The sequence below is a fragment of the Lacerta agilis genome, chromosome 3 (genome assembly GCF_009819535.1).
Source record: "Lacerta agilis isolate rLacAgi1 chromosome 3, rLacAgi1.pri, whole genome shotgun sequence".
Classification (NCBI taxonomy): Eukaryota; Metazoa; Chordata; class Lepidosauria; order Squamata; family Lacertidae; genus Lacerta; species Lacerta agilis.
In genome coordinates this window covers 60,316,888-60,344,860 of record NC_046314.1, presented here as the reverse complement: position 1 = coordinate 60,344,860, position 27,973 = coordinate 60,316,888, and the positions used below count along the sequence as shown (strand labels likewise).

The 27,973-nt window shown below is 41.2% G+C and overlaps 1 long non-coding RNA gene across 2 annotated transcripts in view; it reads left to right on the top strand.

Annotated features, from left to right (window-relative positions):
• Positions 1–27,973, top strand: part of LOC117043819 — a 53,035-nt gene that overhangs the window by 8,072 nt on the left and 16,990 nt on the right. For both annotated transcript variants that reach the window (XR_004426237.1, XR_004426238.1), the window contains exon 2: positions 23,937–23,994. This is a non-coding gene — a long non-coding RNA (uncharacterized LOC117043819). The remainder of the gene's footprint in view (positions 1–23,936; positions 23,995–27,973) is intronic.

Genomic DNA, 27,973 nt, shown 5'->3' with positions numbered 1-27,973 from the left:
CAATAGACAGTGAAATTGACACAGAAACAGAGTTATGTGTTCTGAGTAATGAGAACCAAACTTCGGCCTCTGCATTTTGAACCCATGCAAGTTTCTGGTCTGTTTTTGAAAGGCAGTCCCTTATAGCACAAGCAGAGATCTCTGTGTAGACCATCTGTTCATAACAGAACTAGTTCCAACCCCCACCAGTAAGGAAGATTACGTGATTTCAGCTCTCAACAAAGCTCATGTAGTGTTCATGCCCAAGGTTAAAGCAAGGAGTGAGAAATGGACGATGGAATGGTGCCCTGACTGACGCAGAAACATTATCATCTTGTTGAGATTCAGTAATGTCAGAAGATAAGCTCTCCGGCTTATGTGAGAATGACCGTGTAGCCATCTCTCCTTTTTTTCTCTGTCTTTGTCTTCTGCATATGGGGAAAGATGTACAATGAAGGACGCTGAGCCAGACATGCTGTCAAAGTCAGATCAGAGAGCTGCCTTGAGAAACACCAACCTCGGGGCAGCTGGAAATGGTGGGTCTTGTTGAAAAGAGCTGCCGTCCGGTGTCACTGCTGCTGTCAGCTGGCTGACTTCAGACTCTCTGCTCAAGGCTCTTAACACTGTCACTTTGTGACAAGATTCCCATTCTCATTCTTAGAGACTGACTATCATCAGGTTTGCTTCTAGGCACTGGCTGCTGAGAGTACAGAGGGGACCCTCGGTAACACTAATATAATGTGAAACCTCTCCGGGATAAGAGAGAGATGAAGAAGAGAAACAAGTCAGCCCTCTCCTTTTCTTCTACTCGGATATTTCTTATACTCTTTGCATACAAAACCAGAATTCACAGATTGTGTCTGATTCTGCTTATGCGCAAGTAAGAAGGGTGCTAATTTCCAGGGATCCAGGGGTGACTGTTGCAATACTTCTCCTGACATGGTGAAAGTGAGTATAACGTAAGATGACAAATGCATATATTTTGGTTCAGAGCTTATTATGGCTCAGGAAGCTACACTGTGTCAGTCAGAGGCATCATCTTCTAATAACCTGACACCACACACATGATGTTGTGAGGAGCCAGGGGGCAGAGCCAAATGCCTTCTGAACATTGAGGGGGGCCTGCCCCCCTAACAAAAATTGGGGTGAAAGTGCCTCAGCCCCCCAGGAGCTGGCACCTATGGTGCCAGTGAACATGTGTAATTTGCTGGTATGATCTGCTGATATCCAGTATAATCTCAAGAACCTTCACCCACACCAGACATAGCTACTCAAGGTGCATATTTACTGTATATATACATCTGTAATTGTAACTTGCAGTGATCTACACACAAAAAACTGGGTAACATGAAAGCCATGTGTGGATGATTGCAAAAAAATGGTCACACCTACATGCTGAAATGGCCCTAAACTGTTCTTGGCTGAGTTAGCTGGCTTGAACTAACTCAGAACATGGTATTTCTTAATTTTAAGAATCTATATTTGGGCAATACCTTTATTAGGCCAACCAAAATGTTACAAACAAGTGTGCAAGCTTTTGAGTTCTCTAGAATGCTACTTCAGGCAAGATAGTTGAGAGTTGATGGAGTCCTGGAGTCTGCATCTAATCCCAGTCTTAATTATGGGATGTGGGAGGAGGTAGCAGACATGCCATTTTTCTTATGGGCCACCGTGTGTGTGTGTGTGTGTGTGTGTGTGTGTGTGAGAGAGAGAGAGAGAGAGAGAGAGAGAGTTAGTGAGTTAGTTACTTAATTTAGGCTGATTTCCCCACCCACCCTCTTAAAATTTGCAGTCCCAACTGTGCTACTGATTATTCAGAGTTAGTTTGGAGCCTTACAGAAGAACCTGAGGTTTGAGATACTCCTCATTACCACTTTTTCCCACTTCATGGTGCTAGACTATATGTTTTGCGCATGTGGCATATTAATAGACCAAGAGCTGTTGCAGTGAGAACAAAGAAGATAAAACTCTGTCAGTGTTATATACGAAAGCAATGAGTCTTCTCACAACTATGCATCTTATTTTAAACAAGTGAGGCTTTCAACCCAGCATTATATCAGAATGTGGGCTATGGTTGCTAGCTGACCACAGCAAATTGGCATGGCTGGGTTTCTGTGCCACTAACAATACACCAATTGGCCTATAGAGAACACCTTTATTTATGTTATTTGTATACTGCTTGTATACTGCAACTTAGTTAAACACACAATAAAATGTGATACTTTTCAGAGCGTGAGCAAAGCAATCATATCCTTGTTATGTTTGTTGGATATGGTGTTGTTGTTCAGTCATTCAGTTGTGTCCAACTCTTCGTGACCCCATCGACTGACTGTTTGTGACCCCATGGACCAGAGCATGCCAGGGATGCCTATCTTTCACTGCCTCCCGTAGTTTGGCCAAACTCATGCTAGTCGCTTCGATAACACTGTCCAACCATCTCATCCTCTGTCACCCCCTTCTCCTTGTGCCCTCCATCTTTCCCAACATCAGGGTCTTTTCTAGGGATTCTTCTCTTCTCATGAGGTGGCCAAAGTACTGGAGCCTCAACTTCAGGATCTGTCCTTCCAGTGAGCACTCAGGGCTGATTTATTTAAGGATGGATAAGTTTGATCTTTTTTGCAGTCCATGGGACTCTCAAGAGTCTCCTCCAGCGCCAGAATTCAAAAGCATCAATTCTTCGGCGATTAGTCTTCTTTATGGTCCAGCTCTCACTTCCATACATTACTACTGGGAAAACCATAGCTTTAACTATACGAACCTTTGTCAGCAAGGTGATGTCTCTGCTTTTTAAGATGCTGTCTAGGTTTGTCATTGCTTTCCTCCCAAGAAGCAGGCGTCTTTTCATTTCGTGACTGCTGTCACCATCTGCAGTGATCATGGAACCCAAGAAAGTAATGGTAGGATATGGTAGAAATGTTCAAAGATTCCCTTACCCTAGCAGAACACAGTACTTACACTAGCAGGAGAAAAAATAGCCATCTTTGGAGTGAAGTATCATCAATATGTGGATAACACCCATATCTATTTCTCTGTTCCATCTGAATCAGGAGGGATGGCTGTAGTAGAAGACAGGTGTTTGGAGGCAGTGATTGGCTGGATGTGGGCCAACAAATCAAAACTGAATCCTGAAAGGACAGAGCTGTTTAAGTTGTTCCAAGTTCTTGATAGCAGGAGGTGGGAAGATGGCCTGTTCTGGATGGGGTTGCATTCCCCTGAAAGAAGATTTGTTGCTGGGGCTACTTCTGTATCCAACATTGTCATTTGAGGTCCAGGTGGCTTGAGTGGCTAGGATTGCCTATCTCCAGCTCTGACTGGTTTGATAGTTCTGGCCCCTTTTGGTAATTGTCAAATGAATCAGTAAACTGTTGCAGTCTGGAGTTCCAGGCAGCACTTAGTGTTGGCCTGTGCCAGCTTCCTCTTGTGGTTTCTCCTTGTGGGTGGGGAAATTCTGTTGGGATGACAGAAGCCATTCCAGGACTTAGGACTACAGCCTACAATATGACTGTACCAAATGGATTCTGCATCAAAGCAGAAAACTGCTTTTCAAGCAGAAAACACATGAGGAGTGTTAAGAGCATGAGTTTCTCATTGATTACATGCATACAGCATGGGAAGTGCCTGCCATTAGCGACTTCATGATACACGTAGGCATGACAGAGCAGGCATGTGTGTGCTCATCACATAATGATTATATGTACATGTGCAGTCTTCTACCCAGGCATATTATCCGTGAAGGAAATTAGTCTTGTATGAAACCCGAATCATGTGAGGGGTGTGAGTGCGTGTATGAGAGATTGATTGATTGGTTTTATTTCTATGCCACTTCTCAGTCAAATTAATCCCAAAGCAATAAATAACAACAACAACAGGATAAAACATAATAGAACATCACAAATGCAGCATAAATCATGCAGAATAATTAACAAGTCATCAATGCAACAATTACAATCTATAAAACACTTAACAAAGCAAAACAACAGCATGTGACATTGTTTTATATGCAATTAGCCTGATGCAAAATGTCAGATTGGCAGAGTCACCCACAGCCTGCAAAAACAGAACTATCCTGTTGGTTGTTTGGAAAGTCCCACATACTGGGTGGTTTTATTTTACTTGTCAGTTTAGCTGCACACACATATTTTAAAGCGTGAACTGGGGCACAGGTGGTGTGTCTTGTTGACATGTTACATTTATCTTGCTCTCTGGAGCATATAAGAAAATGTTAAGCCTTTTGATTGTTTCTACTGCGTAGCCTTGAATATAATATAAAATGGAGGCTGCCGTTTTTATACGTGCCATTCATTTAATCCTTCTGAGAGTGCAGGTGGCCAATGGGGGCAGCAGGAGGAACTATTAGGAAGGCTATATAATGGCATGGGGTGTAATAAAAAACTTCTAATGGCCCCAAGTACAAACCAACCACATTGCTCAAGACTCACAAGTAGTTGAGTTACGAATGAATGATCTTGGTCTAATCAAATAAGCATCTATTAAAACTTTATAGCACCACACAACATCATGTAACCCATTTATGCCAGATGGGCTATATTTAGACCAACATCAGCTGGTATTGCAGAGAACAAAATGCACTCTGTACTTTTAGTTTTATTAGATATATTTATCTGATTTGGTAAGAATCCTTTCTAAATTGCCTTGCCTTTCTGCCCTTCGGGGTATGTCTTTCCAACCGTTATTATGGACTGAGCTTCATGCAATATGAAACTAAGTTATATAATGGAGTGTGAAACACTTATTTTTCCATAGCACTACTACAGATGGTGTTTTCTTAAGGACTTGCCTTAAATCACAGCTATAGACAAAAAGCACTTTACTGCTTTATAGCTCATTGGATCTGATCAAGAACTAGATACGTACATTCATGAATTATGAGTCCATGCTTGACCTTGTCAATGCGGTTGTGAAGCTACTCAGAACGTTTCCCTTTTGGTAAGGATATGTATCTCTTGGTGGAGCCTCCACAAGGTGGTGAGATGAATGAAGCAGATGAGTGTGCAAAGGGACACTGATCTGGTGACTGGTTTTCAAAGTATCTGGAATGGAAGTGGTCTCAGATTCAGTGGTAAGTGTACTGGGCTGCTTGAATAGAAAGAAAACATGACTTGGCCCAACATTTCGTATCCAACAGGCATCTTCAGGACAAATGTGAAAAATAAAAGAAACTGGGGGGAGGCAAATATCCTTGCCCCAGAAGCAGGCAGTTGAATTTGTAATACTGTAAAAGGGTCCAACCTGAAAATATTGTGATGTATGCTAAAAGAGGGAAGCAAGGATCAGTGAGTTGATAATATGAAAAGAAGGCATGATGTGCTCGAATAAAAGCCCACTTGGGATCATGAGAATTGAGGTGCAACCATGCCTCTCCCCAGAAGAAAATGCCAATGGCCAGGCGTGATGGGAGTTGTCATTCATGTGGCTAGGATAAACTTTTGAATAAGCCATTGAATTAGACCAGACATTCCCAAATGCCCCCGCCCCCAACCTGGACCACTTGAAAATTGCAGAGAGTTTTGGCAGGCCACTTAATGGTTTTTTCTGCCTTTTCCAGCATTGGAATCTGCTGTGCTAGATGCTGTATATTTTTTTAAACTTTATTTGCATTGCTCCTTTTATTCCATATATCGTATTACAATTTAAATTACGTAGAATGCCATATAAAACACAGTATAAGAGACATGGAGCATTAGTCGTCTGTGGACTATAGTTTGGGAACCCTTGAGATAGACCATAGACGCCAGCCTGAGCTCCTTGGAGGAAGGATGGGAGACAAATATCCAAGAGCACTTCATTTTTCAAACAGGCCATCACAGGATGCTACATCAAATGTTACAATAATGTGACACCACACCCAGTGTGCAAATTGTCTTGCCAGGTTTTAGGAGTTCATTTCCCTTTCATGATTATTTTATAGCAGGTAATTATTTTATAGTGTAAATAATTTAAGTAGGCAACTTGAGAAGCGCCATAAATGAGCAGCATTAGAAATGCATCAATACTAAATCTGGTGAGGAACAGACCCTAGATGCCCTTTGTTTTCTGCATGGGTCCCTGCAAACCTAAAAGAAACGAGTGGGGGATTGTGGTGCTGCTACCGGATCCATTTCAATAATGGAAATGCATGGGTGGCAACTGAGGAGACCCAAATCAGGCATGTGATATTTTCATGTATTTTAATCTCTGTTGGAAGCCACCCAGAGTGGCTGGGGAAACCCAGCCAGATGGGTGGGCTACAAATAAATTATTATTATTATTATTATTATTATTATTAAGCCAGAGTGGAAAGCTGAGAGCAGAATGCACAAAATGTTAAAGCAATGGGGGAATCCCTGCAGGGTTTCAGATTTTCTCCTGATGGACACGAGATGAACAAGTGGGAATTCTGCCCGTAGACAGGCTGAGTGGAATGCTCTAGCTTTCTGTCACTCAGAAATTGTAGGGGGGTGAACCAGCACTTCTCTGCCACCTACTGTAGGAAACATAATATTTACATGCTTCGACCAAAAGTACCAAAAATCAAACTGAAAAAAAACCAGAAGAGTTGTCCTGACCCTAGAACAGGAATAAATTTGGTAGCAAGTGGCAGGCTGGATTCATTTATTTAGAATGATGTTCATTTTTCAAAGCAATCTTTGCCATTGGGCAGTAATATTCTCCTGACATTGTGTGGCTGGTTAAGGCATTTACTGCTTCATTTCGGTGGGCTGTAGTAGACTTTAACACCATTATTTTGAAAAGTTCTCACTGTAAAAATGATCTCATTTAATCAGAAAGCAGTAATTGTTGGCTCTTTTAGGTGAGGTGAGGTGGGGGGAATGGCTTCCCAAGCCTTTGTTGTTATTGATGGCATGGGAATTCCACAAATAGGCAGCTCACAAAAGTTCTGTTTGAAATATTGAAACTTCTTTCAAATATTGAAGCTTTCTCCCTAGCGCTTTTTGGGGATATTTAGGGAAAAAATTATCCAGATACAAAATTAGTATCTACAAAAAAAAAAATAGTAACTAGGAAGCAATTTAAAGTTCATGGATTTTTTTTAAGGTGGGGGGAGAGAAAGCAATTTAAAGTTCCCATGGAAGAAGGCCCCAGGTTGCAACAAACAGGTTTGGAAATTTCATTAAAAGTAGGGAATGAATATATATATATATATATATATATATATATATATATATATATATATATATGAAAATTAAATAAGCCTTGAGACACAAAGAAGCCTAAACAAATCCAAAATGAACAGAAGAAACCAAAGTCCTGGAACAAAAACCACTTCAAAACAAGCCATCCTTCACTTTTGTCTTCAGAGAATCCTCGTTGTTGCATTTCCCACTGAAATTCACTAACCAAAGGATATTTCATTTCTGTCTGGAATGGATAGGGGATACATAAACGAAAACTGGAGCATAGGCATGACATCTGGGAAAGAAAGTTTCTGTAAATTCACTTGAAGAATAATATCATTGACATCTGCATGGCTTTCTATGATGTATGGAGACCAGGGTTACCAGTGTTGCCTTGCTGCCAAATCAGCAGATTCTTTATCCCATGAGTCAACTTTGGTGTCCTGTCTCAGGGTATGACATACAGGCAAATGAGTTCTTCTTAGGGCCGCAAAATATATATTCAGACTATACCAAGTTTTCCCTCTAGAGAAGGACCACCATCTTCTCCTTGACTCATTCTGCTACCCAGCCCAAGCTTCTTCACTCTTGCATGTTCCATTTTACAGAGGTGACCCCAACAGACTGCTCAGATGAAGCAGAGATTCTCCTTCAGATTTTCTGTGCCACACTGGCCCTACATCCACCTATACAAACCATTTCTGGGGTTTAGAGGCAGTGCAAGACATTTTTGGCTCTACTGTCTTGGGAAAAGGAAGCACCTCTTATCCTCTGTGCTTGCCTTGCCCAGTTATTTACCCTACCCTGTGTCTCCTAAACAGTTACTGCCTTTTGACACTATCAGATGTTAAGTTCAGCCCAGGATTAATGGCTCAACAAACTCTGCATAGCTACTTCAGTTGCTACTATGAGGGTGAAAAGAAATGGGTTTATTGTGTTTGGGACACATTAAATTTTTAATTGAAATAGCTTCATGTGGAAGTTGCCTCCATGCAAACTGGGATTTTTTTTTATTAAAAAAAAACTACCTCTGCAAAAATTTTGCTTGCATTTGGTATGGAAAATAGATGTGGTACATGAAGTACCTGTTCTATGATAATAGCTGTGGCATGCAGAGGTTTTAACAAAGCGACATGTGCTCCCATTATAATGGCCATTATATTTGTTCCTCATGCCACTGAGATGAACCCAAAGCAGATATGAATGCATTTCCTTATATTCATCTTTTGTTTTCTCCCTCCCTATGGAAATTTAGATCAGGGCAGAGATCTTATTATTTTTGCCTATTTTAGGTGACTAAATAGAGAGAGACACAGAAGTGAAAAGTGTGGACAAAAATGCAAATCACAGATCTGTGGGATCTGTTGATGTGGGGAGCTTGTTCCAGAACAATAGAAGAATCTTTATCTCCACCTTCGTCAGATACTTTTAGACATGATAATCCAAATGGAGAAGACATTATCACCTAACTAGAATATCACCATGAATGCAGTTGTTCCCAAGCCAGTCTTGCCAGAGTTATTGGAATTGAAGCCAGTAGAAGCACTCGCTCCCATTATATGCACAAGGAAGTAGGAATGCTATAAAGCATCTTGATTTTGAATTGCAAATTAGTTTCAGATGCACAACAGAGTTCAATTCAGGAAGAATAACCAGGTTTGTATTAAGTGAATTTTGCTCCATGGTTCCCCAGCAGCTGAAGAGGAAACAAAATATCTTGGGCTGGAGCCCACATGTTTCAGGAAAGTTGACATTACATTAGAATTCTCATCTCCCACTCAGGGCTGGGTATTTTATCCTCTTACATCTCCATAATAACCTTGAGAAAGTAGGAAAGAAGGAGAAAGAATGACTCATCCAACAATGCAGTGAGCCTTATGGCTTTGAACCCAGGTCTGTCTTGGTTCCAGTCTAACGTCTACAGACTATATTGACTTTTCACTTCTTCTTTGCTTATCCATTACTTTGGCAGGAAAATGGAAGCCCATTGTCACTTAAATAATTCCCCACTCCCACTCACCATGCCCCCCCTCCACCTCTTTCCCCCTTTTCTTCCTAATGTAACACTAATGTCTCAACAAATGAAACTGTAGAAAATGTAACTTGGAAAAAAAGAGACATTGCAGATATTTTTGTAGACCAAGAAATCTGAAGAAGTGTGCATGCACACGAAAGCTCATACCAAGAACAAACTTAGTTGGTGTCTAAGGTGCTACTGGAAGGAATTTTTTTATTTTTTATTTTTTTTTACTATGGCAGACCACACCTGTTACTGTATGAAGTTATGGTGAGAGATGCCAGCAGGATTTATGTATCGCACAGGTTTAAAGCTGAATGTTTGAAATTCAGCACACTTATACTATTGAACTATGATATTTCTACTACGATACTGTATATTCATACTATTCATACAAAACAACACGGGTAGGCTGTAGCTCAGTGGTATATCAAGGGTGTATCAGTGAGATCTGCTTTGATACAGAAGGCCTCAGGTTCAATCCCCAATATCCCCAGGTAGGCCTGGGAATGCCCTTGCTTGAAACCACTGCCAGTCAGTATAGACAAAACTGAGGTAGGTTCGCCAATGGTCTGACTCTTGTCCCACAAGAAATGGTTTGTAGGCCAGCCCCAAAGGGCTCATTTGTAGCAATGTGGAATAGAACTGGAAATCCCCAGGTGCCCCATTCTATAAGCTACAGAATGTACAAATCTTGAAAAAAAAACCATTAAACAATAAGAATCCTGCCATGTGCACAAAATCACAGTCCGACCAAAGAGAATGACCTTTTCATCCAATTAATTTATGTGGAAGCATTTGGATGTTCTTAAAGCTGCAGTCCTATAACCATTTACTTGGGGATAAGCCCAATGTGACTTACAGTACCTCTGAGTAGACGTGCACAGGATTGCACTGTTAATTCTTTCCAGTTGAAACCAATGGACTTATTAGTGCTTAATTTTTGACTGGATCATGTCCTAAATTTTTGGTCTAAGGCTGCATTTCTACTAGAAACAAAATAATATAAATAAATCATATATATAATAGAAGGGTTGCTAAGAGAAATAGTCATGAAATTAAGAATAAAAATAACCAGGAAGGTCAAGCAAAACAAAACTAGTTGACTAAACTTGAAGAACAAACCATGCAAAACTAGTATTCTGTTAGTTATTGTAATTTCCAGTGGGAAAGATCAAGGAACCCTCTGACATCTTTGTTCTTGCACATTCAGGATGCTTTTTGTTCCTGGTGCTATTGAGGGGGTTGTGCAGGGTTGCCATATGCCCTCTTTTTCCAGGACACATCCTCTGTTTCATGGGCATGTAAAATGAGTCGTCATAGTTAAAAGTAGAAGTTGGCAAATGTGTTGCTCTTCAAAATATGGCAACCCTCCAATTCCACTTTGTCACTGCAAAAGTTTTGGGGTGGTCACACTGCTTCACTTCTAGCCAGTGCTTGCCCCATAACTTCCAACTGCAACTGCAACTTCTTGTACCAAAAAAAGTTACTGTGTCCTGCTACAGCCTCTCCAGACAGCAAAAACACAGGAAACATTGCAAAACAAACTAAAGCAGAATCAATCCGCCACTAATGGATTATTACTGCATTAAGAACATGATGCAGAATACACCCACAATAAAAACCAGTCTGAAGGGACCCTCAAACAACTTAATTGTAATCTGTTTTTCAAATTTTACCATTATCCTTGAGCTTTGAGTTAGGGATGAGGATTTGGGGTACAGAGTTTCGTTCATTTATCAGACAGAAGCAAAGGATTTGAATGCAGTAGGATAATGAGATTAAAAGAAAAACCCACTGTATTGAAGCTGAAATTAAATATTATGTAACCAGTTTGGGACACATCCTTCATAAAAAGTAAGCATTTTCCCTAGCACTTCTTCCAAGTGTCTTCCTGATGATTTCCAATTACTAGCCCAGGTCCAGGGCCAAACAAGAAGAGTCAGTGTTGAAAATTAAGGCAAGAAATATTGAAACCAGATGTAAGGACAGGGGAAGGAACCAAGCTCCAGCTCAGCCATACTGCAGAGCTTTCTGACTCTTGCAGATTGTCAGGAGTACGAACGGCTGCTGTGGTGGTGGCAGGGAGGCCTCCTTTATGAATGGACTATTCAGCACTTTGTACAAGTACTCAGGCAAGCAGGAACAGCGGCCACAGCAACAAATCACCTTTATATGTAATCCCGCGAGAACTTGCCACAACCACAATGACAAGCCACTTGAATGGGCCCTTAGAAGATGATGTTGGGCTAGTTATACCTGCCTAGTAAATAAGTGTGGAAAAACTCTGGATTAAATTTGGCTCTTACAAATGAGAGAGAGAGAGAGATAGAGAGAATATGGAATAATATGAATGTCCCAAAGGTGACATGAGTTAGATTAGAACAGGGAAGTGACAGCCATATTCTGTAATATATGGAACCTTCTGTAGCAGAAATGAGGGAGTCTTCATTTTTTTACAACACTTAGCTTAATTCATGGAACATTTTCAAGGCTGCTAGTCAGCTATGAATGATCCTGCTGTGACTTTGGGTCTTGCTCTGCTGCAATGAGACAATACCGTGTGCATAAAACCTTAAAAAATAAGCTTTTTGAGACTATTTCTCAGAAAAGTGTGGAACTAGAAAACTAGAAATGTGACCATAAGACTTTTTTAAAAAAGTTTTTCTAGAAATGAGTGCAATTGGTGGCCTCTTGGGTACGTGGGGTTTCTGCAGTTTCTCAAGAACAGCTGAAAAGCAAAGATATACTAATTCCAAGGAATGTATTAGAGGAAGCAGCCACGAGTTCTCAAGTGCCTTCTCTTTAGTAAACCTCTTGCAAAACCAGCAAAGACAGCACTCTCTGTTCCTCTTGTGAGCACATCTTGGACAGAGAGAGGGCATGTGAATTGATTCCCAGATCCCTAGAGCAAAATAAGGTAAAATATGCTTTTGCATCTTGGGCAGAGGAATCCTTGATGGAGCTTCAAGGAAAGAAACTAAGAAATTAGTTTCTTCCCACTGTTCTGATCCGGAGTTTTTAAAGTCTTAGAAAACTGGACCATTAGTCCAAGCAGCTTTTGTGAACCTGTAGCCCTCCAGATATTTTGCCCCAGCCAGCACACCTACAGGCAGACTGTGGCTTGTAATGCCAGAACTAAAACTGAACATAGCAGGTGAAGCAAGCCAAGAGGACCAATAGACTACTCCTTTCCTTTTGCCAGTGTATCCTGGTGAGTGAGGCTCTGGGTGTGGCTCATAATAGTAACTTTATTGCAGTGTTCATGAGGGGAGTATGGCTGATATAGGAATGGTTAGAAATTTTCTTGAGTTCCTCCCCATGATCTGTTTATTTGCTTGCACTATGCTTATGTAGAAGTCAGACTATGCCCTGTTTTTATTGAGCATTTGTTCTGGTTTGTTAGACAGCAACAAGCATTCCTCTGAGGTGCTTATACATCTTCTCATTAATCATTCATATCACACTTTTCAGTACATAGATTTCCCAGTCCCTTTCTTAAACACAATAAGTAAATAAATCTGATTTTTAAAAAGTGGATTTATTGCACTAGGGTTATCCACATTAGTTGTGCAAACACAGTGTTACCCATGTTAGTTGTGCAAGCCTAAATTTCCAGTATGCACTTTAATCTTTCCCTTCAAAATACTGACAGTCCGGAGGTTACCTTCGCAGTCCAAGCATACCTGCCAAATGCCCCGAAAAAAGAGACATGCCGTTTCTTTGTGCAAGATTGCAGTCGCCATTTGGGCTGCCTGTCTCTCACTCTCACGCTGTACTCTCAACCCAAAAAAGCACTTTTTCCAGGCAAGAGCAAGGCACAGGTCATGTGACTTGCCTGGGAGCACATCCCAGTTTTGGGTCTGAAAAAGTTGGATGGTATGTCCGAGCATACAAAAATCTGGAGTAGTTCTGACCCAGGTTTTATTTAGGACTCAAATTCTCATTCTCTCTCTCTCTCTCTCTCTCTCTCCCCCTCGATCAGGCAGACACCTATGAATAATCTTGGTAGATCTTAATGTAAGAACCTATTTGATATGAAAACTGTGGTAACAAAACTGAAAGAAGCTTGCAGCATTTCTCTGTATTTTCCTGGGTCCCCAGGGAATCTTATAGACACCCGAAAGGTTTGTCAAAAGAACAGCAACAAAAAATCCTGCCTTACTTGCCCTTACTTCCCTTTTCTCTGAGACACTTTGAGTCCCAAGTGTACAAAGGCATGGCTCAGAGCTAGAAGACTTATTCAGGCATTATGGGCCGTGTGATTACCATAATGTAAAGGAGGAGAGTGGGGTCATGCTCTCTGGCCTTGCCTTGAGACATATCCTTTGGTTCCATCCATGACCAAGAGTTGGGGCTGAAGGTATAAAAGAGGGAGCCCGCCCTACATATCTAGACTCCCCAAACGATTTGACCCCCTGCCTAATCAGGGTTCTCATTTGTGAGGGAAACCTATGTACACAGAATAGTCCCAATGAACAGATGGTGGCAGGGGTGGTCTGTCTGGGGTGTGACAGGGCAGGGTGACCAACAAGTGCACTCCCCTTCGTGCAATTGTAATCTTGTGCAGCGCTGAACACCCAAAACAAGGTAGAGTAGCCACCATTTTAAGTCTGGGCATCTCCTCCTTCCATGCCTTCTCTTCAGTATGTTTCTTACAAAAACGACTGAAGACAGCCCTGCACTTTCCACTTGCCGGCAAACCTCAAGCAGACAGATGCTGTGTGTGCTGGTGAACAGAAGCAGCTTTCTTCCAGTCTTGCTGGCAGGAGTCCCTGGTGCTCCTAGAAATCTGAAGTGTTGGCCCAAAGAATAGCACCAGAGATCTCTCTGTGTATGTGATGTTTGTGTTCTTTTCTCAGAAAGAAGGTTCTAGTTGTAGCTACAGCAAGGCGGAGGACTTTGCTTGTGGGAGAGTGTTTGGAGGGAGAGTCCCAGTGGTTACACAGTCTAAATTTTGGGTGGCCATTCACAGCTTCTAGTTTAGTAAACCTCTTTCAAAAGCATTACAGACAGACCTCCTGGCCTCTTCTCACCTCTGAAGGCAGCTTACAACTTTCTGCCCTTATTCCTCTCGGGGTTCAGTTGCAGTTCTTGAAATTGGCACATTTGCCTAGACAAAGAGGAAAGACTATTAAGGGCAGGACGTTTGTGGTGTTTTCCTGGAGAAGTCCATAATCTCATGTACACGTGAGAAGGAATAGCTTAGTAATAGAGAGTTTGACTGCAAATCAAGAGGCATATTGTAAAAGGGTTGTTGAAACATTGCAAATGAGTTGTTGGCACCAAGTTCTCTTTTTAATTTTTTTTAAGTATATTTTTTAACTTTTTCAAAACATCAACAAAATACATACAACAAACAAAGACATCTAATACAAACTACAAAAATAATAAAAACCAATACAAACTACAAAAAACAAAAACAAAAAATAATTCATTAAAAATTGCTTCTTCCCTTAACATTGTAATTTCACTTCCTCCCATCTGCCCTTCCTGCGTTCATTATCATTCATCTTTAGTAATTTCTTTACATTGTACAAACCTTATTTTTCAAAAGATCCTATCCATTTCTTTAACTATAATCTTAATTCATTATTTCCCATTTCTTTAACACTTAACATAATTCTAAATCTGCAGTCTAACTTTTCTTCCAAGTTCCTTCTAAATTTCAACATTACTATACTTTTTAAAATACAATTTAAATTTCTTCCATTCTTCTCCCACCGCGTCGTCCCTCTGGTCACGGAGTTTCCCGGTCATCTCAGCAAGTTCCATATAGTCCATCATTTTCATCTGCCATTCTTCAATCGTTGGTAGTTCCTCTGTCTTCCAGTTTTTAGCTATCAAAACTCTAGCCGCTGTTGTGGCATACATAAATAAAGTTCTATCACATTTTGGGATTTCTTGGCCTAGGATGCCCAGTAAAAAGGCTTCTGGTTTCTTTTTAAATGTGTTTTTCAACACCTTCTTCATTTCATTATAAATCCTTTCCCAGAAGTCTTTTACCTTTGGGCACATCCACCACATATGGAAAAAAGTTCCTTCTACGTGTTTACATTTATTACTTTGTCCATGGTATATTCTTGCCAATTTAACCGGTGTCAAATACCACCTATATATCATCTTCATAATATTCTCTCTAAGCATATTACACGCTGAAAAATTTATACCAGTTTTCCACAATCTTTCCCAATCTTCCAACATAATATTGTGCCCCACATCCTTAGCCCAATCTATCATTGTTGATTTTACCATTTCATCTTTTGTATGCCACTCAAGCAATAAATTATACATTCTGGATAAATTTTTTGATCTCGGCTCTAGCAATTCCGTCTCCAACTTAGATTTTTCTAACTGAAAACCAATTTTTCTATCTGACTTAAATAATTCATTAATCTGATAATATTGTAACCAATCCGTTACATTTCCTTTCAATTGTTCATATGATTTTAGTTTTAAATGTTCTCCTTCTTGTATCAAAATGTCACTGTATTTCGGCCATTGTCTGTCCATATTTGCTCTTTTATGGACTTTTGCTTCTAGAGGTGATAGCCATCTGGGTGTTTTCCTTTCAACTCTTTTTAAATTTAGCAGATTTCCCCCAGAAAGGATAATTGCAGATTAAATGGGGAGAAAATATGAGCATCCATTTTGGGGTGTTCTTTTTTTAAAAGTAATCTTTATTTATTTTAAAAAGATAGAGATTCAAAATAATTGTGGAATAAAGTTTACAAATTTTTAATTGCAGCTGAAAATAATAATGAAGAATTATTCAATAAACAATTAAAAGGTCAGGGTGCCATGGAAAGATACTAATCAGAAGCTTATTTATACATTTCTTAACAGAAAAATAAAACCATGGTCTGTTTTGCACTTATACATTGCTGCATGTAGAGAGGGCAGATTGTCATCTGTATTTTCTTAAAGCAACCATAGACATCCAAATGTTTGATGTGGGTTTAAATTGTGTGAGTCATCCTTTTGCTACTTCTAATTTGCAAGTAGATTTCCCCCTCAATAGGACTATCTCCCATACTTTATTGTACCATGTGAAGAGGTTAGCCTCATTTAAATCTTTCCAGTGTCTGACAATAATAGTCCTGGGGGCCAATAATAAATGGGACACCACCTTTCTGTAGTGTGTAAGTAACTGTGCTGTTTCAGATAAGTTTATAAGTGTCATCTGGTGGGAGACAGCAATCACATGGTTAATAATTTTACCTATTTCTTGAAAAATTGAGTTCCAGGAGGGTTGTATGTTGGCACAGGACCATCACATATGTATATGTTTCTTGTCAACATCTTGGCAAGGACGTAGGAGCTATATATGGCAGTCTGCAAGGGTTAAATACCACCTGTGGATTAATTCCAGAGTTAATTATCTTTTTCTCATGGAGATGGATTTGTATGGTGGCTGTCATCACAGACTATTCCAATCATCTTCATTGATGGAACAATGTAGGTCTTTCTTCCACATCAGTTTAGCACCATTTAAATTGCTAAATTCATTTTCTAGGAGAAATTCATATTGTTTTGAAATTAGACCTCTAGATTTAGTATCCTGAGCTTCCATTTTTATGCCAACGACATTGTGTAGATGCTATGGGGAAATGTTCCGGCTTCAGAACAAAAATTAATCAACAGGTTGTGCCTATAGAACTTTCAGTGCAAATAAAAATCACTAAATAAAGTTCTCAGCAATAAATATTAATCATCTGAACAATTCTACTGAAGTTAGTGGTTGCATTTTGTTGGACAACCGCTTAGCTTTGCCTGCTCACCACCAATCATAGGGAAGTTCTGTTGCTACTGTTGGTTGTCTGGTAGCAACTGCAGATAATATTCTACACAGAGCTATTCCACGTCTTCAGATAATAAATTCCATTTGTAGTTAGGAGCCCAAGGCTGAAAAAGATGTGCAGGTTTCCCCTCCGCCCTTCCCTCCTGCCGTCCACATTTGTCTATAACAAATTCCTCATGCGTTGTCCTAATCACCTGACACCAGGCATCTGATATTGAGATTAGCTGAACACTCACTGGGGGAAAATACATCTCCACATGTTATGTGTTTCACAAAGAAAACTTGCTTTACTGTGCACTGAAAATAGTTTATAAAATGGCACCTTCGCATTGGATTTCCCAGATGTGATGTGCTGAATACAATGCTTTATACAAGCTTTGGACAAAATGCTTCTCATACTGTGCAATGTTATTGTAAGTTATAAGCAAATTTGCCAGACTATAATGCTACTCAGTGTTTTGTGAAAACTTTTCATTTCCCTTTCATTCAGCATTACATAGGTCTCTTCTTCAGTCTATCAAAATAGCAAATTTAATCTAGATTAGCTATGCAGAATGAATAAAATGTAGAGGAGACAATAGGTACCACATCTGCCCTATTTGTCATACACCATTTTATGGTGCATCTTGTAATTTCTGCATGGAAAATTACAAAACCCAACAGAAGAAAAGCCATAGTCTGAAAGCTATATGAGGAGGCGCTATGTGTCATCCTGGCCCTCACCATCAACGCCAGGTTTTGGGATTATTCCCTAAAAGCAGTAAGAACACCAAAAAACTACCATCACAAAAAGCTTATTCTACCTGTTTTGCTTCAGTTCCAGGTATGGGATCCCCTACAAACGACAAACTATGAAAGCTAAGTTGGAACTCTTTTGCTGGCTTCTTTTGCTGATCCTATGACTATCTTTCATGTCCTTGTACTGCAAAGCAACCCTAAAATTTGAATAAATAATGTTGAAGACCCCTTTGTATACTAATTCTTAGATGAGGCCATCTGGACAAACAGCAGGCCCAGATGCTTTCCCCTTGTTCATCACTTTTATCCTGCCAATTATTAATGCAAATGACATCCCACTTACTCTAAAGCAAGCAGTGGGTCTTCCCTTGAGTGAATTGGCAATGGCCAGTACAAAACAAGATCTTTTTTTCGGAATAATGGAATAGTTAGATAGAAAATTATATTAGGAGCACTTGTATAGATGACACAATATTATTAATAAAATTTATTTGCTTGACACCTTTGTGACTACAGAACTATTGCCATTCTTCGTGGTCACCAATTGCTAATAGGTCACTCTGGTTAGTTTAAACTCCACTTTCTTTGAACAAGCCAGGATCAACCATAGTTATGTTCTTTGCTTGTTAGCAAACCCATAGCTTAACCTAAGTTTGGATCTAATGGGGAACTCTAGTTAGCTTAAAAGTGGAAACTGATGTTTCCCATCTCCTCACAGCTGTGTAGGAGAGGAGACTATGTGAGAGAGCATGCGAGCCCAAGGTTCATTATTGTTCTTGCATACAATTTGCAAAATGGGCCAATGCGTGTGATTCAGCAGAGAAAGTGGACCTGGGGCAGATGTACATTCATGGTTTATAATGTTAAGAAAGGGTTAAGGAAAGATTTTCAAAATGTAAGTGACACATTATGTTTAGCTTAGAACATTAATAATGCGTTATTAAAATGTGACACTGAGGGTGCTGCAGAGTGACCAGAAACCAGGCAGTAAGGGAAACTGCTGTTATGGAGGAACCAACATTAAGGTAATAAACTCTTTAAAGCAGTATTCTCCCTGCCGTTTTAAAACGATATGGCTATTATCGTTCTAATAACGTTAAAAAGGTCAGTGTAGATTCAGTCCTGGTCCTACACATGCAGTAGAATGTGGTGTTGAGCTCTGAGGTGGTGAAAACATGACTTTGCTATTCATACACACTGCAGGTGGGCGGGGATGTGTGTGTCACATTTAGGAATGTTCCCAGATATAATCAACTCCTTTTTCCCTGATACACTAGCTTTTTAGGTGCAAGGAGATGCTTAGTGGATTCAAAAGCAGCATCGTAGACTTGTAGTCCAAACTGGCATAGCCAATTGCACCACCCCAAGATTCTCCCAGCATATTCTGCTCAGAGACACAACCAAATGATGTCAGTTGCTGTCATAACTGAACATTTTTCTGTATGTATCAGACCAAGCCCAAAGTTTCCCCAGGCCTGTTATTAGGTGCATTATCAGCCTTCTGTGTATCCATGGAATGAAATGTGATAATCCCAGATGTCAACTGTTTCCAGTAAAGCTGTAAATCACCCAAATTAGAGACAAAATGATGGAGCCAGGACTCCTCTCGGAATTCCCATTTTGTTGTTCAGTTTCCATTGACATATCTCTATTACACTGCTGGTTGCCAAAGCCTGAGTATGTCACTGATAAACAAAGGAACTTGCTAGACAGCAAAAGCAAAGGGTTTCTTTCCCAGAAAGAGGCGAGGCTCCTCATGATTGGGAAATAATGGGGACTGCGTTTGCATCCAACAAAAGGAAGTGCTAAACATCTGCTGCACTTCAGTCTCCTTGGACTCTGGTCAACTCATTAAGGAGCATCCCAAGAAACAACAGAGGACCTTTTTTGGCAATTTTTTTTAGGATTAAGTGTTCAACTATCATAATGTTTCAATTTATTTTAAGAGTATCCTTACCCCCATGCCATTATTTACACAGCCTATGGTGTGTACCCCAAAGTGGAGCAAAACACTGAACTAACTCTCACTGTGAAAATGATTCGGATGATATTATAGTCCCATCGAGATGTAGCACAAAGGAACATCCATTTAGGAAAGGAGATGGTCTGAATTCCCAGTGGATGCAAGTTCTATGTCAAATCTGATTCTAGGTCCCAGGAAAGCTGGACCTGACAGGGCTGCTAAACACTGCAGCATGAATGTGGATCTTGGGACTAGAGTCCTCTGAGTCAGGGAGGAGAGGTAGATCCTAGTGTCTGTGCATGGAATTGTGGAGAAAGCGGAACACAAAAGGAGCCTGTTATTCTAAGGCAAGGCTGCGGGATAACCAGCCTCATATAACCAAGTCTAATTAACACATGTAGGGGTTAATACCATAGAGTAAGCTGTCATACCCAGCTTAGCTATGTCCACTTCCCCTCACTTTGTCAGGAACTAAGTAGTCAAGCCCCCAGTCTACCTGAGAAGCTCAACATGTGAAGAGGTTTGACCTAGTTATGCTTAGCCACATGACTCTCACTGTACCAGTAATTTAGTCACTTTTAGCAGCCCTACAGCTGAAAACTATTGGAACACTTGATTCATAGTTGCTTTTTGATACATAACGATGGTGTTTTCTTCTACAGTCATACTTTGGAAGTCGAATGGAATCCGTTCCGGAAGTCCGTTCGACTTCCAAAATGTTTGGAAACCAAAGCGTGGCTTCTGATTGGCTGCAGGAAGCTCCTGCAGCCAATCAGAAGCTGCGGAAGCCCCGTCAGGCATCTGGCTTCCCAAAGAACGTTCAAAAACCGGAACACTCACTTCCGGGTTTCAATCATTCGGGAGCTGATTTGTTCAGGAGCCAAGGCGTTTGAGATCCAAGGTACGACTTTATTACTATTACTGTTACTGTTGTTGTTATATTTTAATTTATTTCCTAATCTTCACCTTAAGATTCCCCCCAGACAGATCACAACAATTTAAGACATTAGCAACAATTTTAAAAAACTTGCAATTACAAAGTGTGTAGTCACACAAAAAATAGGATTGGTCCTAAAAATATACATCTCAGGCACATTTATGGTCTTTTTAAGATCGTACTGTGGCCCATGAGGCCATCTGGAGTTGGATCATGTAAACAATCACATGGCAATGGCTGCCTATGTCAACTGGAAGGGAGCATAATGTGATCATTCAGCTCATGTCGCTTCTATACAACAAACTGCTCTTAGCAAGTCATGCTAGGTCTGGCTTGAGCTAGTGCAAACTGGCGCTGCTTCATTGATGTCAATGCAGCAAGCACTACCTCGCCATCTGGTCTCACATTTCTATATCTGGATCTTGTACATAGCCTTCTTAAAGCCCCCCTTTATGAGAAGCTCGGGGAGCACGCGGCTGCCCAGAATGAATGCCTGTTGTGTGCCAGACAGGATGCCAACATACCTTTACAGTTCAATTGCTTTTTCTAAGGTTGGTGTTAATCTTGGCATCCTAATGGTCTAGCGGAACAAGATTAATGATGAAATCCTGCAACGAAGTGACTTTTAAAATTTTATTAGAAGGCATGTTTATTGGTGGGGAGAAATGCCAAAGGGACAACACTGGAAACAAATCTCCCATTTATCCACAAAACAGGTGTAGCATGGACAGTGGCAGAGCAAGACTCCCCGATTCAGCCCTAGAAATACTCCTTTTAATAGAAACTTTTAATTTAACCTTAGCCAAAGAAGACCTGTTTGGGGAATGGGAAATAGCTGAACTGGCTTTGTAAGTACATGCAAGTAACACGAGGGTTTAAATAGGTTTGTTAAAATGACTAGAAAGTCAAAAACTTTAGTGCTTGTGACAGGCCACACTACCAAGTTTTCACCTGGGGCCACAAATTCACAGCCAGACAACTCGTTGGTTTCAGCAACACTTTCCCTCTCATTTGACTGGTGCAATTCACATGTAACCAGAGGTGCCGAGTTCCAAATGGCATTGCTGGGGGGGGGGCTTGTTGGGTGCATGTGATGTCACAAGTGGAACACACATATGTGACAGGAGGAGGCCATGAAGCCTGGGGAGGCCCTCCGCCACTGCGGGAAGGCCTGGTGGGGCCCTGCACCTGAAGAATGGGGGAGGGACTAAGCCCCATCCCCATATACTTGTGGGGGGCAGGCAGGCGCTGAGCTGTCCTCAGTCCCATAGAGTTGGCACCTACGCATATCACTAAGTTTCCTCAGTTCAACCCTTTTTGGTCCCTAACAGAGGCACTCTTCTATTATTCCTGCATTCCCCTTCCAAATGTTGGAATAACAGTCTCATGGGCCAAACTAGGGTGCCTAATATGACCCCAGGGCCAAACATGTGTGAAGAAGACAAGGCTACCGCAAATGCAACCTACTGTTTTTATGTTATAGAACAGACCAAACTGATAAGATCTGAAATTGTACATATATGTATAAAGTGGGAGCTGGTTCCTCAATGCACTCTTTGAAGAGTGAAATATTAGCAGTGAAATGCAAGTGCTGGGATAGGTGCTGCTCTGAATTCTCTTTTTTCCCTTATAAGCTTCAGCACATGGAACATGTCAGCAGGCACTGCCTAGGCTGTTCTCAGATTCCTAGCAGAAAGGACAACAAAGGAACTTTTTTCAGCTGGTTCATTTACTTTATGATGAAAAAAAAAAAGAGTTCTATTATAAAAGCAGATGTTATGGAAATCTGGCCCTTAAGCAAAACTGGATTTGGTGCAGAAACAGGATTATTCATTGTAAATCTTTTAACCTCCCCTTATGAGTAAAACTGTATACACTTAAGGATTGTGTTTTTTTTAATAACAAAAGAACCTGAAGTGCTGGTTTTGAATAAGATTAGTGGAAAATAATAGAAGAGAAATAATGACATTTCAGTTTTCTGCAGTAGATATATTGAGCCAAACATTGCTCTATTTCTTGTGTGTCTGTTCAACAGAAATGTACTCGGTGTGAAACTGACTAATCTGTCATAATCATTCTTTGGACTGTTTCTCTCTCTCCGCCAACCACACATACACAAATATCACTTGGAGTCATTATGCTTAATTATGGCAGTGTATACTTGATGGCTAATAGTTTAATATTGAAAGTGACTCCTGTGAAAAGCATTGGGCTGTACGATAGTTCTATCTGTTTTTACTTATTTTCCCTTTCACACATGTAAGTAATCTTTTGATATTCCAGAGATCAAGCGGTAAACATGTACATGAAAACAAAGCTCAGTTCCAATTCAGACATTACTTTTTCTTGCAAATTGAATAATTACTCTTGAGTTTCTATCCATTAAGAAATGCCATTTGTGAATACATGGGCATTCCTCACCAGTCCCATTTACCGGTATATGTCCTGTACTTGAGACACACAATTTTTGAAAAGGGGGGCTATTCATACACCATCAAAAAGAGGATAAAAAATGGAAACAGATTTGCTTAGAATTACCGCATGTGGCTTTGTTAAAACCTCTGCATGCCACAGCTGTTATCAACTCTCTCATAAGAATCACTAGGATTGTGTGTGTGTGTGTGTGTGTATGCCTACATGACACAATAAAGGAAAGACTATAGCCCTCTTCAGGCATCCAAAATAACACAGGTGTGCTTAAAGTGAAGATGGAGTAGAGATAGACCCCACCTGAACATCCTGACATCTGTTTGGTTCCTCTCCAAACCTTTGCAGATTAAGTGTGAGGGTCTTAAAGGGGGATTCCACCTCTTTCCATTGACCCATAGCTAGTTTTTCCTCTTGCAATCAGGGAACCCAGTGCAATAAGCTGGATGTGGTATGACTTCTCTGCAGTCTTCAGATATCCACATTGTATATATTAAAGTTGGGATCAGAGGGGTGGGGCCTTCACACACAGGGAAGTTGGAGGGGGCAGGGCCCACACACACTCTTCTGCATTCCTGAAGAGGGTTTTTGTTCTGTGTGCTTATAATTTGTGTTCAGTTAGTTTGACTAATTTGTTACCAGCTCATCAAAAGAATGTACCCCATGCTATCTCTTTTTGGTCTATAGCTTTGTCTATTGCATCACCAAATACCAGCTTGTAAGTATTGATACATATTTTAGATTTGTCTCTATTTTTAATTATGACATTTTATTAGTTTAACCGTCCTAATAGTTGTATTTAATTTCGGGTTTCTCTCTCTCTCTCTCTCTCTCTCTCTCTCTCTCTCTCTCTATATATATATATATATATTGGGGGGGTATGAATCTCATGTTTACATGTATGCTGTCCAGAATCAAGTTGATATCTGTTTCCACAGCTCTGCTTCTGGGGATTTAACAGCAGCTGGCTACACGGAAGGTTTTCCTGGCATGGAGGTAAGTTGCAGAAAAGCTTCACTTGCTAAATTGTTGGACCAGATTATTCAATGCACAGGAGCAGACCAGGAAAACAAAGAGTGGCCTTAGTAAAAGCTGGCACATTCAGCAGGAAAATCATCTGAAATGGCTCTGTGAAAAATGATAGCTCATTATGTTTCAAGCAGGGCAGTGACTAATCATCATTTTTCTGCCCAGTGTTACCACGTTAGAGGGCCACATAGGGAGAAACAAGCAGAAAAAGGCAGCTGACACATGGGTCATCTCTACCCGCTAATAGAAAGAAGGCTTCCAAATTCTTCTTTTAAATTATCCTTGGCAATTCACTGCTGTGGTGGTAATGGCAGAAATATCCTCCTTACATCATGTGATATCATCTTTTCCCAGCAGACAAACCTTTGCTTTTTGAGCTTATTTTAAAAACCTTCATTGCTTGCAAGGTACTTCTAATCTTTCTTTAATAAAAAATTTTTTTGGGGGGGGGGGACTTGGCTAATCATTGTTAAGTATATTTTGCAGTTTTCAGTGCTGTAACTCGGGACTTTTTTCCAGCCAGAACTCGCCAGAACTCAGTTCTGGCACCTCTCAGGTGGGTGCCATTGCCATTATAAGAGAACGAAGGAGGCGTTCACGCTGAGTTTCAGCACCTGTTTTTCTAGAAAAATAGCACTGCTATTTGGATGAGATAGAACAGCACAGAGACCCACCACCATTTCCTCAGAGCTCACATTTAGATGGTGGCATAGGAAGGGGGATGCGGTGGTTGTGGTCCAGCCCAGTGTCATCATTGAGGGGGGTGACCGCGGGGCTTGGCCTGCAACGCACCTGACCCACACGTCTCTCCTGGGGAGTGATGCGGTGGCTCGGGCAACTGCAGGCTCCGCGCTGCCCGAAACGGCAGCATGGGACTTGCGGACTCCATGGAGGTTCCATGCAGTGTGCTCTGCCCTGGCTTCCCCCGCCCTCGGGTTCAGGGCATTTGCATTGCCCCAGGCGCCTGAGCAGCTAGCTACACCACTGCATTTAGCTGCTGGAACATTCTTTGAAGTCTACTTGATTTTTACTAGCAGGGTGCGGTTTGAGGGACTGGATGAAATGAAGTAAAAGCAAAGTCTGTTTCAAAGTCTGTAACCTCTTACAGTGGAAAAGTCCTCTACTCGAAAAGCTGTCTGCTTCAATTCTTCTTTAAAAAATCCACCAGAAAGGGGGAGCAGGGGCCTTGAAATTGCCCCTCAGCACCCATCACCTGGCGAGGAGACTGAGTAGGCATAGAGGTCACCTGGTCAGCCTTCTGCACTTATGGTGACAGGTGCTGTATTTCTATTTTTTTTTTTACTAATTCTTTCTAAATGTGCACCTGCTACATATAAATTAGCCCAGACAAAGTCTATGCAAATCTATGTCTTCTTTTGTGGGTGACACATTTCCCCCTGTCACAAGAGACTAGGGCCCTGTGGGATTTGACATCTTTCCGCAGGGCCTGCAAGATAGAGCTGTTCTGCCTGGCCTTCGGCTTAGACTCACTCTGACCCCTTATATGGGGTATATAAATTTCCCCTTGGCTTTTTTGCTGGCCCATGTAGGACCAGCATAGATAGCTGGCTCGGGTGAATATCTGATGTTTCCTCCCTTTATGGTCTTGATTTATGGGCTACTACTAAAATGAGGCTGCATTTCAAGCTGTATTTTAATTAACTGTTTGTTTGTTTGTTTGTTGTTATTGTTTTCTATTACATTTTATTGTAATTCATATTTGGTGTTAGCTGCCCTGAGTCTGGCCCTGGCCAGGGAGGGGGGGGTATAAATTAAAATTTATTATTATTCAGTATTATTATTATTATTAAGCATGTCCTCCCTAAAAGAGGGCATGTGTTGTGGTGAGACCTGGAGACTGACCCTCGTGTTGGGGATGGGTATATTGGACAGCCACAACACCTGACTAGTAGGTCCCTCATTGCTGGGTTTAATCTGGCCAATGGGGTGCAGTCTAAATGGATCAAGGGACCTATATATACCTATGCATATGACCCAGAGCTTCCTCTTTCGGCTCGTGCATCGGAACACCTGCCCACCTCTCCCTACTTTTAGGGCATTTTGCGATTGACCTTGCTATGCCGTCGTGTGTCATCTGTCGTCGGGACAGGGGCACGGCAGAAATTTTCCACACTTGGCTGATTGGCTGTTGCCATTTGGGTTTTGCCTGCCACGTAGCAAATCGTCACAACTTGTAAGGTTGCGGATAGGCACTGGTTCAGGTGATAGGGATGGGAGAACGGTCTCGCCATCCCTATGTGTAGGGTATTCCGTTAAAGGAATCCAGGTACTCAGCTTGGTTTGGTCAATCCCCAAGAGGGGGTTGTGCCCATGCCTGAGTCCAGGGGAGCATCTGGGGGAGTGGACATAGCCTGTACCCGGGCTTTCTACCTACCTCAGGTGTTCACCCTTGGCTGACCTATGATAGAGCTCTGGGTCAGCGCTACCTGCAAGGGTGTAGGGAGCTAGTCGAACCAGAGCCTATGCAACAACTCACTTTCTATAATCAATAAAGTTGTGGCCTAAATTCTGCCAAAAACCAAACTAAAATTTGAGTCAAATGTGTTTTTATTTAGGGGGAAGGTCTCTGGGTCTGAACACACAATTGGCAATTTGTAACTAGCCACCCTGTTCAGGAAAGCTTACACAGAGCTCAGGATGTGGATACAGTGATGAACAGCTAATAGCTTAGTGGTAGGACATCTGCCTTGCATGCAAAAGGTCCCTGGTTCAATCTCCAGCATCTCCTGACTGAAATTCTGGACAGCCACTCAGTGTAGACAATACTGAGCTCGCTGGTTTGCCTCAGTAGGAGGCAGCTTCTGAGGTTCAAACGACAGTGTGTGTGTGTGTGTGTGTGTGTGTGTGTGTGTGTGTTCAGAGAGAGAGAGAGAGAGAGATTATGTGAGTGTTTGGCACTGCCCACTTTGCATTGAGCCTACATTTGGATGGCATCCCTTGTCAGAAATGCACCCTCCGCACCACTTTAAGCAGTCCTCCTGGCCTCAATAACCTTCTCCTTTCAGAATTGCCAAACTTACAAAATGTACGTATAAATCATAGAAGTTTGTGGAATTCATTACTCCAGTTGAAAAATATTAAGTGTTCCCTGAACGAGATTTTCAAAACTCATTATTAAGCTTTTGTGCTGGATACATGGTATGTGGGGTTTTTTTGGGGGGGGGGGGTTGGTCCCCCCCCTTTTTTGTAAGATGACTAGATTTCCTCCAGCGCTGTTCAGTTTTGCCAACATCCTTCCCTCAGAAGAAACAAAGTCAAGGCTAACAAAGATATGTGATTTATAAGGACTTCAGGGAGGCCAGGAATGTTTCCAATTTTTATGCTGTGAGTGATGAGAAGACTATGGAGATCTTTAAAGCTTATTGGACTCACGTAGTTTTTGGTCTGCTCACAAATAATCCTTGCCAAAAAGAATCTTTTTTTCTAATTGCTTTTCTCTTCTGCTGACATATGGATTTAAAATATATAAAAAATAATAATAATTGGAAGGCATAATTAGGAAGGATTAGGTCAGAATGATACTAGCCTGACAGTGAAAGCTCTGATCAAATGGTGCCCACATGTAAATGTTCCAAGACAATTGGTAATCGTGCCAATAAGCTGTTTGGCACGGAGGAGGGAGGGAACAGCTCATCACGGGGGGCACTTTCCACGAACCCTTTCAGAAGCTTTACTCCCCTTGGACTATTTCACAGGGCCAATGTTGAACAGGGGAAAAAAACCTCCATCCATTTGGAGTGAGGGAATTGCAATCTTGTGTGCCAAGATTCCAGTTTGTGGCTCATTGCAAAAATTCTTTCAGAGTCCACACCGACAACTTTGGTTTGCACCAGCCTTCCCCACCCTGATGCTGTCCAGATGTTTTGGACTACAACTCCCATCAGCCTCAGTCAGCATGACCATGATCAGAGATTTGTAATCCAAA